General features: G+C 40.3%; 1 pseudogene; it reads left to right on the forward strand.

Moving 5' to 3' along the window:
* The first annotated feature begins 554 nt into the window (after positions 1-554).
* Positions 555-6,330, forward strand: part of LOC142826873 (endogenous retroviral envelope protein HEMO-like) — a 39,772-nt pseudogene continuing 33,996 nt past the window's right edge.

A 6,330-nucleotide genomic window follows, 5' to 3' on the forward strand; every position in this document is an offset into this window, starting at 1 on the left:
AACAGTTAAGAGGTCACCATGGAAATTACATTGATACTCTCCTCTCACTCTGATTTTTCCATTCTTATATTGATATTCAGTCTTGATTCTCAAATCCTTCCATTGGTTGGCCCAAGCTACCTAAGAAAATGCCTTTTCTTTCATGACATCGAGCACGGCTACAATCTACTATAAGACATATAAGGAGGATAATGAGTGTGGGAGACAGACCTTTCACTGGAACTGGATAAAGACCATACTTCTGCCAAGGATAAAAATGACCAAGAAGCAAAATATTTGCAGAACTAAACGCATAATGTAGCTTTGTCCTGACTTTCCCTGAATAGATGCTTCCCTCTCTCACACAGAAATATTATACTTGCACACACATAAAAATAGAAGCTATCCAAATGTTCTCTCCTGGCATACTAAAAATGGGAAAGAAACATTATCAGTGAAATACTTATTTGTAGTATCAATATTTTGTCACTTATTTCTTTGCTATCATAAAGAATTCCATTGGAGGATTTGCAAAATGAGCACATCAATATCCAAATCAGGGGTTAAGCACAACAATGGCTGGCTTTGAAAGTGAATCAGAAATTCACCAGCGTTTACTGAACCTTGAAGAAAGTGCAGGTCAGTAAAAGGTCTGGGATCCTCTATCCTCAACCAGCAATTCTTTTCCTTAAATATCTTGATTATGTCTTTATTAACCAGTCTTCATTCCTAACAGGCAACTGCACCAATTTTATCTGGCACTAATTTCAGCATGAAACAGTGATTGAAATAACCAGCTCCCTTTCTGAGATCTTGGATGGTTGTCTGACCCGCTCCATACATTTTTGCTCTTCGAGGGGCCATGAGCACATTTGCTCCTGCAGATATAGAAGTCCACATTGAGGAGAAATGACTGGCTACCCCCTCTTTGCATTATCAGTAGCAGAACCAAGATGTACTGAAGTTATTGTCAGGGCAAAGACCTAGCTTTCTTATTCTGACGTCGACCCACCTCTGAATACATCAACAAAAGATACCCCCAAAGGAGTCACAAATGGAAAACATTTTTCAGAATTAAGAACAGAATGGGTTATTTTTTACTAAGATTTATAGAAACATTGTAAATTTGTCTTTATTGTGTTGCTGAATATACTTAAGCTAAAATAAATGAAAATGTATTTGTGCAGGCAGTTAGTACCTCTGGATAATAACCCTGAGGGTTAGCCCCAGGAATGATTATATTAATGTTAGTTCTACAACTATAGAATCATAGAACCATAGGGTTAGATGATCCTTGTGGCCCCTACTAAATCCCTGTCAAGATGCAGGGTTTGGTATGTCTAACCCATCCAAAATGCACCATCTGCACTGTATATGCAGGATCAATTAGGGATTAAACTGCAAATATTATTATATACAACATATACTAGGGATTAATTGATGTTTACATGTTTTCATTCATTTCAGGGGATAGGGAATTTAATACATAATTTTTCAGTAATTTCCCTGTCATATTTAATGCCATAAAATCAATAAAGAAATCATATAAAACAAATGGGAATTGCCGCTTGCAAAGCTCTCATGGCTAGAACATGCATAATTATTTAATCATAAATTCTTAGTAAATAAATGCATAGTTCATTTTTCCCTTCTGAGCTACCAGAGTGATTAGAGTATGCTGTATCGTACACTAATTACTTGCCCAATTTTATTTAAATTTAGACAAAGCTTTCACTTTTAAAGAAAAACAAAACAGAATGCACATGCCACATGCAGTAATCTTAGGGCAAAGTTCCCGTTCAGGTCCTGAAGTAGATCCCATTTAAAATAATCTGTTCTCTGTAGATGTGCTTATATCGCTCTGGTATCAACTAGAGTTCTGCATATGTGAGAGGAGTAAAGTAATAGTCAAAAAATACCCACCCTGAAGCTTTGAGATGTTTTAAACCACACTCTTTAAATTTGTCCCAAGATGAGATTTTTGAGCACAAACACACAATTTTAAAATACAAATTTCTGTTTAAAAAACCCATGTAATAGAAATGGATCATAAAAACCCAATACTGTATACACTGTCTATAGTAGTGTGACAGTGGTTACAGTGAGACAATCAATATGTATCTTATTTTCTCTTTATCCTGTGCTTAGCTTACCACCTCCCAGGAAACATTCAGAATCGCTCAGACTCCAGCACAGATCAGAACCTAAGGCCTTTTCCTGCTTTTATTGAAATCAATGAGTGTTTACTACTCTTGTGACTTCTTTGTCCCTGTTAGTATTTATGTCAAAGCTGCATATCTTTCTCAAAGAGACATAGATCAAATAAAAATGATGGCTTTAGAGCAGAAATTATTTGGTGAGGCTCTATGGCCTATGTTATGAAAGAATCAGACTAGATTAATATAATGACTCTTCTGGTTTAAAAATTGAGGAACTGTCTTCAATCAGAAATGGTTTAGATTTCATATTAGGAAGAGATGAAATACTAATAAAATACTAATACTACATCCAAAACTTGTCTAAGTTTCAAAAGTATCCAGATGACTCCAGAAGACAAGCAGGAGGTTGTGTCTAGCCCAACCAGAGGCAAGCAGTGCTGGAAATTTCCAAGAATGCTTTGTCACAATTGATTTCTGGTCTCACATTGAAGTCTCAAGAGATTCCCATAGTTCAACTAAAATACCAAACTTCAGGCTCATCATCTATCTATATATTTTAGAAATGTGTACCTGTCTGCCTGCCTGAATCTGTTCAAGAACTCCTCCTAAAGTATAATAGCTATGACCGCCAAATTTGGTATGCAGCTTTCTCTTCTCCTAACCTAAAGAAAAGTCAGAGTTTGGCTGTGCCAAGAAAACGGGAAGTGCCAGGAATGGGGCTGTTTTCTATAACATGGAAAGGGAGGGGGCAGAGAAAGAGGAGGGACGTGAAAGGGACCGGCACAGAGATGAGGGACACCACACTGAGAGTGGCCACCGGAGGCAGTGAATGCAGGGGAGAGCTATAAGCATAGTGGCTACTGGGGGCAGCTGCACCACCACAAGAGAGACCCACCAGGGCTGGGTCTCTGCCATCTTGTCTGTCACCAGAGTGGCTGAGTAGTTTCCGTATCCCAAACCCTTTCCACCCCGTACCCCTGGCCCTTGGCTGCAGCATCAGCGGGCCTGAGGGAAGAAAGAAGGCTCCTGGTAGTTGGGGCGGGGGGAGGCCTGTGCCAGCTAGAAAAGCTGAGAGGAAGAGAGAAGGCCCTGCCAGCCAGGAGAGCTAGGGGGAGAAGGTCCCAGCAGCTGTGGGGAAGGGACAGAAAACCCTGCTGGATGGGAACCCTCATCCTGACCCCCTCCTCACCCTTCCAGGGTATGTCTACACTACCCTCCTAGTTCGAACTAGGAGGGTAATGTATGCATACCGCACTTGCTAATGAAGCCCGGGATTTGAATTTCCCGGGCTTCATTAGCATAAGCGGGGAGCCGCCATTTTTAAATCCCCGCTGCTTCGAACCCCGTGTAGCGTGGCTACACGGGGCTCGAACTAGGTAGTTCGGACTAGGGTGCCTATTCCGAACTACCGGTACACCTCGTTTCACGAGGAGTAACGGTAGTTTGGAATAGGACCCTAGTCCGAACTACCTAGTTCGAGCCCCGTGTAGCCGCGCTACACGGGGTTCGAAGCAGCGGGGATTTAAAAATGGCGGCTCCCCGCTTATGCTAATGAAGCCCGGGAAATTCAAATCCCGGGCTTCATTAGCAAGTGCGGTATGCATACATTACCCCGCTAGTTCGAACTAGCGGGGTAGTGTAGACATACCCCAACTCTCATTCTCACGCCCCCATTTTCCTAATCTCCTGTCCTATAGCCCATCTCCAAGGCCCTGCCCTGACTCCTTCACCCCCACACAACGTGCACCCTGCCCTGAAGGACCTAGGCAATGCTGGCTAAGTCTTATAATCCAAAATATTTTTTTTAGGTTTTTCCTTAACTAAAATCATAAAACCTGACATGCATACATTGGAATATCTAGTGGTTTCTCAAGATACAGGATTACTAAATGGAAAAAGGAAAAGGCAGTTCTGTTTAGGAGCTTATCCTGTTTAGCATGTCATATTTGTGTTGCATATATACAGACATTAAAATAATCTTAAATCATAGATTCTCCTGGGGAATGGAATGTAACTGTACTACACAATGGTACAATACTTTTAAGAGGTTCATGGATTTAAGAAAGGCTTTGTATGTGTCAGATTCAGTCTGAATCCAAACTAACATTATTTTCTCAGCATTCATAGGATCATTATGTCAGATTGTGAATTAGAAGTAAATACTTAGAGCTATTCTGAGACTTTTTAGGATTTCTGAATAACTGAATAGTCTGGATAAAATACAATTACCCTTCCCACCATCCTGACCTTAAACTTGAGCCCAGAACTCAATCCAAACAGAAACTTTTGGCATTCTGAAACATTTTGGCATTTTTTCATTCCTTTCTACTCCCTGGTTTTTAATAGAAGTGCCAAAATACCACAAGACGAGCTGGTCACACTTTCTTTCTAGTCTATATGGTATACTTTGGCAGGCCAGTTCCTGTCATACTCTGTTTCCTTGGAGCTGAAGTTGTTGGGTGCTCATTCAACACTCTGAAAAACCTGGAAGAGGCCTAAATATGGATTTAGGAACCTACGTTAACCCTGCCATTCTTAAAATTTTGTACTTCATACATATGAAGGAGGAACCCCTATATTTTAAATAGCTAAAGTCTCTCAATACTACTACAGTGGAAATCATTCAAGATCATAGAGAATGAGAAAAGAAAATCATTATCCAAACACTATCTGTGACAATTAACTTAGTATTGGAGTCTGAACCAGGACTATAATTGGACTATAAGGTCAATGGGACGTCTACATGCAACTGCAAGATCAGCTCTTTGCCTTCATTTAAAACTTTAAACATACCCCACCTCCCCCCCCCCCCCCCCACACACACATATTTTAGTGAGTTATTTTTAAATAACTCCAATACAATTTGGAGTAGGGAGAGCTATATCTTAACCCTTTTAACTAAACGAATCAAGGGAAAAGGGGAATATTTATTATAAAAAAAGAATGGAAGTCTATAGCTTTAATCCAAACTGAGGCAGATAATATGAGATTTTGACAATGTCTGGGGAGCAGCTTTTACCAGACTAAAACATATGTATCGCAGACTGAAAAATGGAGGTATTGTGAAAAAGTCAGTGTGCAATGACTTGGGCCTCTACGAATATAGAATAGCTAGTTGAGTACAGGCGTCTTTTACTCCATGAGTTAAATAGATGGAGCATTTTAAATGTTGTAATGTAGTGTACTGGCCTATTATAACATGTGATGGAACTAGTTTTATTACTTCAGTGCTCTCATTGCACCATGTGTTCCTAACAGTTTAAATAATTGGCTCCCATACATGATGTTAATGTAAAGCCCAAAGCAAAGTTTGCCTGTAATTCCCAAGGACTTTGTTTTAACCAGAAATCTGATCTCCAGACAAGAGAGCCTCAGAGTCAAACAGCAGAGAATGCAGTCATGGATTTGGCCTAAGATTCCATGAGGGTACCAGATTAGCCTTGACACCTGAATTAAATAACGTGCATTGGAAAATGGTCACTGTCTAAGGAAAACCTTTAATATGGGCATGCGCAAGGCTGTATATAGAGACAAAGCTAGTAAAATATGAAATCAAATTTGAGGATTTGGTTAGGAAAACAGCTATTCATCGTCAGTTTCACACGCTATTGCTTTTTCCCCCAATTACAGGAAAAAAGGCTGATGGCATTTAAATATGTCCACAGAAAATGTGACTTAAATCATTTTTTTTCTGGCAGGATAAAACAAACTATACATTATTGACATTTGGTTGCTCTGATTGCTTGTGTTACTCATTTCACTATTAGGATTTTTATAGGGATACTGAGTCCCTTTATTATAATTTTGATTTTAGTTTAATTACTTTTAGATTACTTGAGGTGTGATATACTCTTGGCTTTCAGTCTTGTGATCTAACAATTGAATATATCAGTTATATACCATATGGGCATGGCCAAGTTGCCTGAAGCTATCCATCTGCCAGATTACAAACTGAACAATAATATGGTACAGGCTGAACCTCTCTGGTCTGGGACTCTCTGGTCCAACAACATCCATGGTCTGGCAGCAGACCCCCGGAACAGCAGATCCCTGGCAACCTAGGAGCATCTGTGTCTGGCAGCCTTTGGACAGTGGAGTCCCAGCAGACACAAGGTTGGCTAAGGAGCTGGGAGCCCAATGGCCCACGGGCAGGGGAGCCTGGTGATTTGCTGATAGATCCTGGGAGAGCCCA

This window comes from Pelodiscus sinensis, chromosome 2, assembly GCF_049634645.1.
Source record: "Pelodiscus sinensis isolate JC-2024 chromosome 2, ASM4963464v1, whole genome shotgun sequence".
Classification (NCBI taxonomy): domain Eukaryota; kingdom Metazoa; phylum Chordata; order Testudines; family Trionychidae; genus Pelodiscus; species Pelodiscus sinensis.